Genomic DNA, 13,994 nt, shown 5'->3' on the forward strand with positions numbered 1-13,994 from the left:
CAAAGAGCTGACTCACTGGAAAAGACCCAGATGCTGAGGAAGATTGAAGCCAGCAGGAGAAGAGGGTGACAGAGGATGAGATGGTTGGATGGTATCACCGACTTGATGGACATGAGTTTGAGGAAACTCTGGGAGATAGTGAAGGACAGGGAAGCCTGGCACGCTGCAGTTCATGGGATTGCAAAGAGTCAGACACGACCTAGTGACTGAAAATCAACACCACCACCTGAAACTAACATGACATTGTAGATCAACTATACTTCAATTTAAAAAAGAGACAAACAAACCCACAAACAATCATTTTGGTACGCCCCGCCCCCCCCCCAAAAAAATCAACATGGACGGCCTATCATGGTTGTAGGAAAACAATCAGCAAGCTGAACTATGGGACAATAAAAAAGATCAGGTGCTTTGGGCAGGGGTTGGGGATGAATAGACAGAGCAAAGTTTTAGGACACTGATTATAACAATGGACACACATCATTTTACTTTTGTCTAAACTCATAGGATGTGCAACATCAAGAGTGAACTCTAAGATACACTGTGTGCTTTGGGTGATTATGACGTGTCAGTGTTGACTGATCTTTGGTGAAAACTGCACCATTCTGCTGAATGAGGACACCCAGGGCAAAGAAGTTGTTGACTTTGGTATGGGGGGTTTTGTGAGAGGAGTTTCGTCTTGTTCTAAATTAGAAGTTTTCTGCATTTTCTAAAACTACATGTTTTTTTTTTTAGGTCGAGCTTTGCTTACTTACACAGTAATTTAGTTCACATAGGAATTAACACATGGCTTCAGAAGAGTTTTCTTCGTGTACTCATCTGCCTGAGATGGGAAATATGGGTCCTAGCAGCTCAAGTCCAGTATCATATTTTATCAACAAAAACATAATGCAGACAAGAATTGATACTGCCAAGATTCTTCCAAAGTTTCAAACATACTCAAATTTTGTAAGATCTTTTATGATTCACAAAGCTTGTGATCTTCACATCAACTCTACTGGGTAGATTTTATAAATCCCTATTTTTGTACACAAGACACTGAGTCCCAGAGTTGGTGACAGTTAATAACTACTACCAGGCTGGCTTCTCTGGTGGCTCAGTGGTAAAAGAATTGGCCTGCCAACGCAGGGGACATGAGTTTGATTCCTGTGTCGGGAAGAAATCCTGGAGGAGGAAATGGCAACCCAATCTAGTATTCTGGAAAAATCTCACGAACAGAGGAACCTGGTGGGCTACAGTCCATGGAGCTGCAAAGTGTTGGACACAACTTAGCAACTAAACACAACAACAGACACAATACCACCAGGCTGATAACTGAAACTGGGTGTAAGGTTACGATTTATCAGAAATATATATTTGGTCTTCATCCCTGTTCCTGGCACAGAGCTGCTAAAACCCTCAGACATCTTCAGTGATAAGAGTGATGAGATGTCTTTTGTTATTCGTAAAAAGCCCCTTTCAATCACACCTGAGTTTATGTTAATGGAGTGGCTTTTGGAAAGCCCCTAAGGAAGGGGATCACCAACTTGATGGACATGAGTTTGAGCAAGCTTGGGGAGTTGGTGATGGACAGGGAAGCCTGGCATCCATGGGGTCGCAAAGAGTCAGACACAACTGAGCGACTGAACGGAACTGAAGGAAGGGGACTGATTGCCAGGGAAAATACTGCGAGATTAGAGGGTTGAGACCTTTAGGAAGGGAAGAGGGGCTGGAGGTTGAATCAACTACCAGTCTGTCATATGGAGTGAAGTAAGTCAGAAAGAGAAAAAAATCGTATTGATGCATATATACGGAATCTAAAAAAATGGTACTGTTGAAACTATTTGCAGGGCAGGAATAGAAATGCAGACATAGAGAACAGATGCATGGACACAGCAGAGGAAGAAGAGGGTGGGACAAATTGAGAGAGCTGTGTTGACATGTATACACTACCATGTGTGAAATAGATCCCTGGTGGGAAGCTGTTGTATAGCACAAGGAGCTTATCTTGGTCTCTGTGATGACCTAGAGGGATGGCGTGGAGGGTAGGAGGAAGGGAGGCTGGCTGATTCACTTCCTTGTACAGCAGAAACTAACACAACATTATAAAGCAATTATACTCCAATTTAAAAAATTGCCAATGATTTAATCAATTATGACTACACTTTGAAGCCTCCATAAAAAACATCAAAGCATGGTGTTTAGAGAACTTCTGGGTCTGTAAACAGGTAGGGCTGCTGGGAGGGTGGCGCCTAGAGAGGGTGTGGAATGTGTTCACCACCCCCCCCCCCACCCCCACAACATACCTTGCCCTGTGCATCTCTTCAATCTGGCTGTCCATGAGTACTATCCATTTATGATAAACCAGTTATCTAGGAATTAAACAGTTAATCCTAAAGGAAATCAGTCCTAAGTATTCATTGGGAGGACTGATGCTGAAGTTGAAACTCCAAAACTTTGGCCCCCTGATGCCAAGAACTGACTACTTGGAAAAGACCCTGATGCTGGGAAAGATTGAAGGCAGGAGGAGAAGGAGATGACAGGGAATGAGATGGTTGGATGGCATCACCAACTTGATGGACATGAGTTTGAGCAAGCTCTGGGAGTTGTTGATGGACAGAGAAGCCTGGTATGCTGTAGTCCATGGGGTCACAAAGAGTTGGACACGACTGAGTGATTGAACAAACTGTTTTCCTGAGTTCTATAAGCCACTCTAGCAATTAATGGAACTTGGGATGTGGTGGTGTAACCTCTGATCTGCAGTTGATCAGATGCACAGGTCACAACCTGTACTTGCAGCTGGCATCTGAAAAGGGTGGTGGTGCGGGGGGTGGGGGGGGATGGTCCTGTGAGGCTAACCTCTTCACCTGTAGTATCTGATGCTATCTCTAGGTAGATAGTATCAAAACTGAGGTAAATAATGTCTCAGAACTGCCTGATGTGTGGAAAAACCCACACTTGAGGTGTCAGGAGTGAAGCAGTAATGTAGCAAAGTACTTCCTGGTAGCAGGTTCAATCCTTGGGTCAGGAAGATCCCCTGGGGAAGAAAATGGCAACCCACTCCAGTATTTTTGCCTGGGAAGTCCCATGGACAGAGAAGCCTGGCGGGCTACAGTCCATGGGGTCTCAAAAGAGTTGGCTGTGACCACGTATTGAGAGTAGAGGCGCAGTGTGAGTGTTTTCCCTTTATACTCAGTTCTCCTACTGAGTATAAAGTACTGAGTCTAAAGCACTGCTGAGATTTCTCAGCATCTTGTTTCAGAAGCGATGGGTATGGAGAAAAGACATTCACATCTGTGTATCTTTCTCTTTGGAATGCATGAAACGAGATGCTAGTCATTCCCCATGTCATCAAGAGTCAGTACTTCTTATGACAGATCACAGCATCTCAGAAAACGTTTCTTTAATTAGCAGAGTTACTGACTTTGCAACACGCAGACGATTTCCCCAGGAAAGAGTCCTCTGGGTAAATGCAGTGTGACCCGATCCTGTGTGAGGAATTCTCCTCCACCCACAGCTGGTCCTGTGGAGATGAAAAACAGGCACACACCCTAACGTTTTGCCCCAGATGAGCAGCTTTGGGGGATGCTGAATTCCCAGTCAGGCGGAGGCGAAAAATAAAAAGGTGGGGGACACTTTGCTTCAGTTGTTCTGGCTGAATTTCACTCATGTTTCAGTGTAATGTTATTTCTGGCATCATCTTGATTAGTGACTCAAAGACTGGTTTTAACTTGAGGAAAGGCTGAATCTGAACAGATTTCATCTGTCTTTCCTTATCTCCTTCACTGAAATTTAGCTAACTTAACACAGTGTTGATCTAGCATCAGAGAAGATAGGAAAACAAGCAAGATCTGATTTTCTCACTCAGGATTAGATATAAGACATTCTTTAAACAATGCTGTTTGAAGGTAGGATGATAACGATAGGTGACACAGGTTTGATCCCTGTTCAGGGAACTAAGATCCCACATGTTGCTGTCGTTGTTGTTGCTGTCGCTTCAGTCGTGTCCGCCTCTGTGCGACCCCAGCCCACCAGGCTCCGCCGTCCCTAGGATTCTCCAGGCAAGGACACTGGAGTGGGTTGCCATTTCCTTCTCCAGTGCATGAAAGTGAAAAGTGAAAGTGAAGTCGCTCAGTCATGTCAGACTCTTAGCAACCCCATGGACTGCAGCCTACCAGGCTCCTCCGCCCATGGGATTTTCCAGGCAAGAGTACTGGAGTGGGGTGCCATCGCCTTCTCCGAAAGATCCCACATGCCATGCAACAACTAAGTCCCTGGCTACAGTTACTGAGCCCGAGCCCCATAACAAAGACCCGACACAACCAAGCGAATAAATATCTTTTAAAGTTAAATTATATCTGAGAACATACAGCTTCATACCTGACATATGGGAAGCACACATATCCTACTTTTGTCATAACACTCTTTTCTACCTGAGTTTTCAAAATGAATGTTCTGCTCTTTGTGAAATGGGAATTCCTGTTTCTGAAGGGTTGTGTATCCCATTTTTGTTCCCTCATACCATCACCTTGTGAACACTCTCCTGTAATGTCTGCAGCATTTCCCTTTCTGTTCTACAGTGAGCTATGGCAAGTCTTCCCCCAAGAAATGAAAGAGCTACATATTGTTGCTACCCTGGCAGCAGCAGCGATTTTTAGCCTTTGTAAAAACTCAGAACTCAGCCTATCATAATCAGACAAGAAGTTCACTTTGAAAGAATAACCACAAGGCAGCCAACTGTCCTCACTCCTTCTTGACCAAAAAAAAATACATATATCTGGAGCAAAAAGGAATCATCTAGAACTATGCTAGGAGGTCACGGCAGAAATAGACTCAGATGTATGGAGTTTTCACTTCTCCACCAAGTCTTCACTGCTCTTCTCTGGGTTTGTACAGAAATAAACAAGATACCTCTTTCAAAACTCCCTATAGTGCTTCACCGCTCTGGCGGTTCAAGAAATGGGAATGGGTCTCTAGGTGAAGCATGGCCCCTCAACCATCAGAGCCCACCCAGACGGGATGTCAGTCCTATGGCAGGACACCCCCATCTCCTCCTGCTGGCAGCCTGTGTGATGCGGTCCTCAGTCAGGCTCCGCCAAGGTCACACCTGGAGTATATCACAGACCCCCAGGGTCCAAAACCCTGCATCAAATTCACCCAGAGCACCCACGTGAAACTAGGGGTGTATGCAATCGGATTCTGTTGCTACCCTTTTAACTTGTGATACTTTAGGTCTCAGGCAGGCTAGAAATAATCAACACATTGTCTTCAAAAGCAGTCTGCATGCACCCCAATGTTCATTACAGCACTATTTACCGCAGCCAGGACACGGAAACGATCTAGTGTGCACCAACAGGGGAGCGGATAAAAAGATGTGGTACGTATATAGGGTGGAATGTTACTCAGCCATCCAAGGCAGGGAACTGGCTCACTTGTAGAGACGTGGATGGACCTAGAGACTGTCGTATCACCGAAGTAAGAGAGAAAAACAAATATCATATACCAACATACATATGTGGAATCTGAAAAAACTGGCATAGATGATCTTATTTACAATGTGGAAGTAGAGACACAGACATAGAGAACAAATGTACGGACACCAAGGGGGTAAGGGTGGGGTGGTGGGATGAATTGCGAGATTGGGATTGATGCCTATGGATACTGTGTAGAAAATAGATAACTAGTGAGAACTTACTGCATAGCACAGGGAAGTCTACTGAACGCTTTTGTGACCTAAATGGAAAGGACATCCAAAAGAGAGGGGATATATATATAGAGAGAGAGGGATAGCTGAATCACTGCACTGTACAGTAGAAACTAATACACCACTGTAAAGCAACTAAACTCCAATGAATTCTTTTAAAAAGCAGTTTGAATTTTCTTCTAATAAAGGACCTTGACTTTGATTCTTTTAGCCTTAGCCATGATTTTCTTTCTTGGACTGGCTTCATTTCCCAAATGCCCATGGATCTTAACAAAGCATACATCATGTCCAAATGTGTAAGGTAGTCATTCTATCCAATTGGAATAATTCTGCTCCTAAATGCTACTTAACCATCTACTGTCCTTTAACCCAAGTTCCTGAAATGTAAACACGTGAAGAAGAATCTGGTGGCTGGTGAGGCTGAAACAGTGCAGGAGTGGAGAAGGCGCTCTCTGGCTCAAGGGCCTCTGGTCCCAGAAGAGTAGTACTATTAGCCCGCGGGCTTTCATATGGGGCTGGGTAATTCACCTTGAAGTCCGGGGCTGCAATTCCTTCTTTAATTAAAAACACACACACTGTAATAGCGGAGGTGTCACCTGATGCAGGTTTACTTGCCAACATGGACCCAGTGCCCTGCTGGGGTATATTTTGTTCCAGAATTTCTCGTGTATTAAAAACCCTACTGAGAAACTGCTCCATAGTGGAGAGACCCAGCCTACCAGAAAGGCACCCTTGGAGAGAAGAGGGGTACTGATTCGTAGCCAACGCTAGGAGGGGAAGGACATTGTTCTTAAATATAAAGTAACACATCCGAAAAATATTTCTATATTTTCCAGGCTCTCCTGCTCTTCGTTTGAAATTGGTAATGCATGTGAAAAACATCAAGGTGGTTTTTATGTTGTTGAGCCCTTTCACATTTTATCTCTAAAGCTATTGCAGAGGGCGTTCCTAGCAAAGCTGGATTTCCAAGAATGCTCAAATGATGAAGTGTTAATAATGAAACAGCTACCCTTTACTGAGCATCTCCTGTGGGAACACAATATGCTGAGTGCTTTAGGGAGGATGTCTTATCCTCAAAACAAGCTTACAAGAAATTGACCGTTATCCCATTTTACAGAAGAGGAAACCAAGTCTCAAGATAACTATGGAGCCTGCCAGGTTCATGCAACAGGTAGATGATGGACCTATGTTTGGTGGAGACAGGTAATTTGGACCTGAATAAGTCTCTGCTTATTTCAGGTACATCATGATGTTAATCTAAAATTACAAGTGGCTCCCATGTTTACTCCCATTATTTACAATGGCCAAGACATGGAAATAAGCTTAAGAGTTCATAGTGATGGATATATACATAAAGAAGTTGTGGTAACATACACAAAGAAATATTATTCATCCATAAGAAGGAAATCCTGCCATTTGTAACAACATGGATGGACCTTGAGGGCATTGTGCTAAGTGAAAAGAGTCAGATGGAGAAAGACAAGTAATGTATGATCGCTCCTATCTGTGGAATCTAAAACACACAACAACGAAAACCCCACCAACTCATAGAAAAAGAGATCATGTTTGTGGCCACCAGAGGCAGGGGTGGGAGGCGGGAGGATGAAAATAGTCAAAAGGTATAAATTTTCAGTTATAAGATAAATCATACTGGGGATGTAATTTAACATATGCCATGATGACTGTAGTTAACACTACTGTATGAGAAGGAAATGGCAACCCACTCCAGTGTTCTTGCCTGGAGAATCCCAGGGACGGGGGAGCCTGGTGGGCTGCCGTCTATGGGGTCGCACAAAGTCGGACACGACTGAAGCGACTTAGGAGCAGCAGCAGCAGCATGCTATGTGAAAGCTGTTGAAAGAGCAAACCCCAAGACCTCTTATCACAAGGAAAAACAGTTTTTTCCTTTCTCTCTCTCTCTTTTTTTTGGTATCTTTGCAAGATGATGGGCTTCCCCAGTGGCTCAGTGGTAAAGAATCCGCCTGTAATGCAGGAGTCACAGGAAGCACAGGTTCAACCCCTGGGTGGGGAAGATCCCCTGGAGGAGGGCATGACAACTCTAGTATTCTTGCCTGGAGAATCCCATGGACAGAGGAGCCTGGTGGGCTACAGTCCATAGGGTTGCAAAGAGTCAGATATTACTGAAGCGACTTAGCAAGCATGCAAGATGATGTATGTTCACTAAACTTTGATGTATGTTCACTAAACTTACCGCAGTAACCACTCAACAGTATATGTAAGCAAGTCATTATGCTGTGCATCTTAAATTGATACAGTGCTATACGGCAGTTACACCTCAAGAAACTGGAAAAAAATAACTAGCTGGAAAAAAGAGAAGTAATTGTGGATGTACGGCTGTTTATTTTTTCCAGTGGCACAGAAAATGGATTTAGCAGTGGCTTTTAAGATACAAATAAACTGATATGCATTTCTGAGCATTATGAATGATTTGGAGAACTGTACAAGGTTGGAGGAGAAAAATAAAACAAACCGACTCTCTGAGTCTTGGCCTCACAAGTGCTTGGGAGGGACAGAAAGCAGGAGACTTTGAGCATTTTTGAAAACAGATTCACAATGAGTTCCATGTTCAGCTCTGACCCTCCCTCCAGCCCCCACACTGGGTACTTCCTCAGTTCCTGAGAACTGAGTGTCTGCTTTATCCAGAACATTCTTGCTAAATAGCTGGCTTAGAAAGTCCTGGAAAGAGTCAGCAGGCCCTGAACCAGTGACCCAAACAGTCGGTTAATAACAAGATCAGCGCTCTCTCCTGGGGTGGCCCTGACTCTGTATGGACGGGTGTGGGGGAGGCAACTGTGTCTTGAAGCTGAAAGATTCAACAAACAGGCAGGCTCCTTTGAAAGGCTCTTCTGCCCGACTGTTAATGTTTATACATCTTCCTGCTTCTCTTTGGCTTGTACTTCATCATCAGCAGTCTAAAGAAAAAGGAGGGGGAAAGTGTCTCATATTCAGAATCTAGCTGGGAATTGGGAATCCTTGGTGTTATTTCTGGCTGCAATATTACTCAACATGGGGTTGAGTAAATCACTAGCTTTTTTGCTCCCTTCACTTCCCCATTCCATTCAGTCCTATTTTGGTCCTTGTATCTCTCTGGCCCCAAAACTCTCCCTCCCTTCCTCTGTACTGCTAGCCACTTAGAAAGTTGATCATATATGGCAACTGTGAATACATCAGATGCTGTTTCTCCTACATCTTTTCCAGTATTTGTAATAATTTTTCTATTTGGGAAACTTTCCTTCTCCTATAGCCTCGCTAAATCCTGTCTGGTCTTTGTCTTCCTCCCTGATTTGGCTTTGAGCTCTTGTCCCTTCTTTCTCTGAAATCCCACAGGATTTGTTGTCTGAACTTCTTACTTGGGCTCTATCTGCTACTGCCACACATCTCTAGTTATCTTTTTTCTACTCACCTGACTGATTTACGCAGCTGGTTTGAAACTTGTAGCAAATGCCTTACTGAGGCTTTTGTTTTCTCTTAGTATTAGTACACTGACTGTTGGAACTTAGTCAATGTTTGCTGATTCAAATGTAAAAGAGCAACATTAACAATGGCAATGCTAAGTCACTTCAGTTGTGTTCAACTTTTTGTGACCCTATGAACTGTGTAGCCTTCCAGGCTCCTCTGTCCATGGGATTCTCCAGGCAAGAATACTGGAGTGGGTCACCAAGCCCTCCTCCAGGGGATCTTCCCCAATCCAGGGATCAAACACGAATCTCCTAGGTCTCCTGCATTGGCAGGTGGGTTCTTTACCACTGAGCCACCCCAATAATGGCAATGAAAGTGAAAGTGTTAGTCACTCAGTTGTGTCTGACTCTTTGTAACCCCATGGACTGTACAGCCCACCAGGCTCTCTGTCCATGGACTCCTCCAGGCAAGAATACTGGCGTGGGTTGTCATGCCCTTCTCAAGAGGAATTCCCAATACAGGGATTGAACCTGGACAGATTCTTTACATCTGAGCCACCACAGAACTTCCTTCTATTGAATGTTTCCTGTTCACCAGAATGATGTTAAGAGTTTTATGTTAATATCTCACTCATGACAACACAATTGTGAGGTCTTATGTATCACCATTTTACAGTGGAGAAAACTGAGGCTCAGTAACAAGATAATGATCACCTAGCTATTACTTGTTAGAGCGGAGATTCACCAAGTTCCATAAGTACCATGCTGCCCTGCTCCAATTAAGAACTATGTCATGAGTGAAACAAGCCAAGGACACTTGCATTTATGATTAACATGGCTGTAAACAATGACTGTGAAACTGAAACAGAAGCAACAAGGAGGTAATGCAAGGATTCCACAAAAACAGATTTGCAGTCAGCACTCCAGCATCAGCTACAGCGCCTGGTGCTTCAAATTCTGAACTCTGAAGTCAAACTGACTTGGTCTGAATCTTGGCTCCACAGCTCGGCAGCTGTTTGATCTTGAGTAAGAGACATTAAGTTCATGGTGACTCAGTTGCCTCATGTATAAAGGTGGACTGTGATGGCACCCTCTCGTCTGGTAGCCTTGAAGATTAAGTATAAACATGTGAAAGGCACATATAGAGAAGTGAAAGTGGCTCAGTCATGTCTGACTCTTTGCGACCCCATGGACTATATAGTCCACGGAAGTCTCCAGGCCAGAATACTGGAGTGAGTAGCTTTTCCCTTCTCCAGGGGAATCTTCCCAACCCAAGGATCAAACTTAGGTCTCCTGCATTGCAGGTGGGTTCTTTGCTAGCTGAGCCACAAGGGAAGCCCAAAAAAATACATATATGGATCCTTAAGTAATTGTCAGCTATTATTATCAAGAACCTCTAACTCAGACCAAGGTAATAGAATCTAGCCCAAGAGGCAGAAATTTCAGGCAATGAAAAAGAGCTCTGTTTTTATCCTTCAATCCCAAACACAACAAAGAAACTGCAGATTGGGAATTCTAGGAGACAAAGGCCACCCAAGGACTGTATTGCAAGGATTATCAAATATGCCAAGACATGGTGACCCAATACTTGTCACTCAAATGGCTGTGGGAGGCAACGGTGGCAACATAAGGGACCTCCTGGCGGTAGATGGCTAGCAACTCAGAATGTCAACAGGTGATTTCTACAGTCACCTGGCCTCTGATTGTTTCTTAGGAGCTGCAAGGCCTTGGGTTGGGTGACCTAATCTCCCTTTTCTTACCTGTAAAATGGGATAATCATAGTAGCTACATTAAAGGATCATGGAGAAAATTAATGTATATGTAAAGTACTTAGAGGACTTCCCTGGTGACTCAGCAATAAAGAATCCATGTGCCAATGTAGGAGATGAAGGTTCAATTCCTAGGTAAGGGAGATACCCTGGGGAAGGAAATGGCAACCCACTCTAGTATTCTTGCCTGGAGAATTCTATGGACAGAGGAACCTGCCAGGCTACAGTCCATGGGGTTGCAAAAGAGTTGGACTTAACTTAGTGACTAAACAACGACCACAACAAAGTGCTTGGAGCATAACTCAATAAATACCTTCAATTTATTTTATTTTTATAGTCACCACCAGTCTTGACAAGTAGTTTCCTTGGGTGCTTGCAATATAGCCTTGGCAGAAGAGAAGGAATTACTCTCGCAGAGTCAGACACGACTGAGCGACTGAACTGAACTGAACTGAAGTTAATGAGATTCCCCAGCAGTCCAAGTATTTTATTTTACAAAGTGGCTTAAATAAGGGAAATTTATTAGACAACAAGGGCTGGAATTTTCACTATCTTTTTTCAGCAACCTCCTCTCTCAATGATAATCAGATAATGTCTATCCACCTTCTTCAAAAGCTGGGTTTTTTTTTTTTTTTTTAAGATTTTATCTCAATACCCTGCAGTGACATTTAAGAGCAAGGCCAGGTTGTGACACAATAGCTGAGCCAATTTTTTTTTTCCAAGGGTTTAGCTAAGGTTTTGTGGGCACAGGAGGAAACTAAATGTAACCTCGGGGGTTCAAGGAGGTCATATCTACCTCATCAGGATCCTCTAGACCTGCCTCTGAGCACACCATGAGAGCTGGCATTTGCTGGCCCTCTGCTGCTATGCCTGGATCAGAGCCCTCACATGAAATGTCAGGTGTAATTTTCACCCCAGGCCTGGAGAGCAACAAGGATAGCCTCTTGCTTGGAAAATGCTGGGGGTGGGAGGTGCCCTGCCCTCTGGACTTGGCCAAGAGAGAAAGCAAACTGCAGGTAATTTGGCCCAAACCAGTAGATGCTTCTCAAAAAAGCCACAGTGGTTGCCCTGAAACAGGGAAATCGCAAAGCAAATGCTTGCCTAGAAAGCACAAACAAAGCTGCCTCGTATTGGAGAGGCAGCCCCCGTGCTTGGATCCAGGCTTGGCAGGGAAGATAGATCAGAGGGCCCTTCAGATTTCTGGGAAACACCAACCTTGGGACTCTCATTCAGCACTGGGTCCCCAGAGGCCACCACTACCTAGGATACCAAAATTGCCTACTTAGAATCTTGGGTCACAGATTACTTCCTGACATAATTGTCTGTAAAAAGACTTCCTTAAATTATCCCTGGAAACTGAAAGGAGGCTCATGAAGAACAATCTTGCACAAATTTTGGAAATTGAGTATTTTTTTCCTTTATTTAGAATTTAAAGAATATTCTTTTATATCCCCATTCATTTCTCAGAGTAGATGATACAAAAGGCTCAGGCACCTTTAAATTTGCTCTTATTTTATAGCAAATGGATAAATTAATAATAATAGCTTAACCTCTATTGAGCTGCTGTTATTTTATCATACTCGCTCTAAGTATTTTATATGTAATGCCTCATTCAATCCTAAAGATAACCCAGGTCTCCTGCATTGTAGGCAGTTCTTTACCATCTGAGTCACAAAGGAAGTCTCCTAAAGATAACAGTAGGTGGTAAATAGAGTTATTTGTTTCCTGGATGAGAAGATGTGCTCTGGGGTTTGGGATTTCATACCTAATTCACTGACTCAGGGCACAAGCCCTAAGCCCACTGCAATAGGTGGGCCAGGTACCCACCTACCTGTTCTTCCCAGCTTTCCTAGCAGGTGGGGGTGGTCATGTGACCACCTTCTGGCCAATGTTATGTGAGTATAAGGGAAGAGTTCTACTTCGAGGTCTGGACCATGAAAAACTCTAAGAGCGCTTCCCTGCCCTGTTCTTCTTTATTAAATAAATAGGCCACTGAGACCCTAGAGGAGGGACAAGTCATGAGATGACCCTGAATGATTCTGGGGAGGGCTGTATGCAAACCAGAACAAGTTAGACTTACTATGAGTGAAAACTACATTTCTGTTGTGTTAAGTCATTGAGATTTCCAAGGTATCTACTGCAGAAGCCCAGTTACTTTAATTCATGTACCTGGTGAGGAAAATGAATTGATTGTCTACAGTTAAATTGCTATTGGGACTTCCTGGTGGTCCAGTAGTTAAGACTCTGCACTCTCAATGCAGGAGGCCCAGGTTCGATCCCTGGTCAGGGAACTAGATCTCACATGCTGCAACTAAAAGATCCTGTGTGCCACAACTGAGACCTGGTGCAGCCAAATAAATAAATATAAAAAGCCCATTAGTATTAGTGGACCCTTAGGGCAGAACTGCCTAGTTCTACACTGTATGTTTTCTCTCAAAATGCAGGGTGTGCGAACACAATGGGGAATTCTCTTCCAACTTAGAAAGATGATAAAGAGATCCCATGCCCTGCTTCCATCTTCCATCTTCCAAAGAGAGCTAGCATGACGAAAATAATCAGATTGCACAATCATCATTTATTAGGAACCCATCTGGTGTGGGGATGAGCTCATAGCCTTGAGAATAGAGAAAATTTCCAGCTAAGACTGTATGGTGAGGCTTCTAACAAAGGCCAGCTGGTTTTCAGAAGGTCCAGTGCCAGGTTAGAACAAGGCTCAGTGAAGAGCAGCCAGTGGTTAAGCAGTATGGACATCATTACTGTAAATGATATAAATCACATTACACTTATTACATAAAGATGCATGATTGTTAGCCTAACAAATTCATTCTAGTTGTGCTCCTTTTCGCTGCAGCAACTTTAAGCTGGCATATTATGTTGTTTCTGCTCATTGCCTTTACCTAGTTCATACCCAATCGTCTTTATTAACAAGACCTCTGCTCATCTATTGTCTTCTCAGGAAGCCTTCCTTGATGTCACAGAACAAGTAGGTTTCCCAGTGAAACTCTCTCAGGCCCTTAGATAACTTGTCCTCAAAGCACTGACATTCAATTTTAATTTCCTGTGAATTTGTGTAATTATTAGTTCTGTTGAGTGAGTGATTGTCAGAACTCCACCACTGTAATA

At 43.6% G+C, this 13,994-nt stretch overlaps 1 protein-coding gene and 1 non-coding gene across 4 annotated transcripts in view; one reads left to right on the plus strand and one right to left on the minus strand.

Moving 5' to 3' along the window:
• FRMD4A (FERM domain containing 4A) overlaps window positions 1-13,994 on the minus strand; it is a 367,797-nt gene that overhangs the window by 300,933 nt on the left and 52,870 nt on the right. The gene's annotated exons all lie outside the window — the stretch shown is intronic.
• On the plus strand, window positions 13,090-13,162 carry TRNAE-CUC (transfer RNA glutamic acid (anticodon CUC)). Its single transcript has one exon. It is a non-coding gene; the product is annotated as a tRNA-Glu (tRNA).

The sequence above is a fragment of the Capricornis sumatraensis genome, chromosome 15 (genome assembly GCF_032405125.1).
Source record: "Capricornis sumatraensis isolate serow.1 chromosome 15, serow.2, whole genome shotgun sequence".
NCBI classification, from domain to species: domain Eukaryota; kingdom Metazoa; phylum Chordata; class Mammalia; order Artiodactyla; family Bovidae; genus Capricornis; species Capricornis sumatraensis.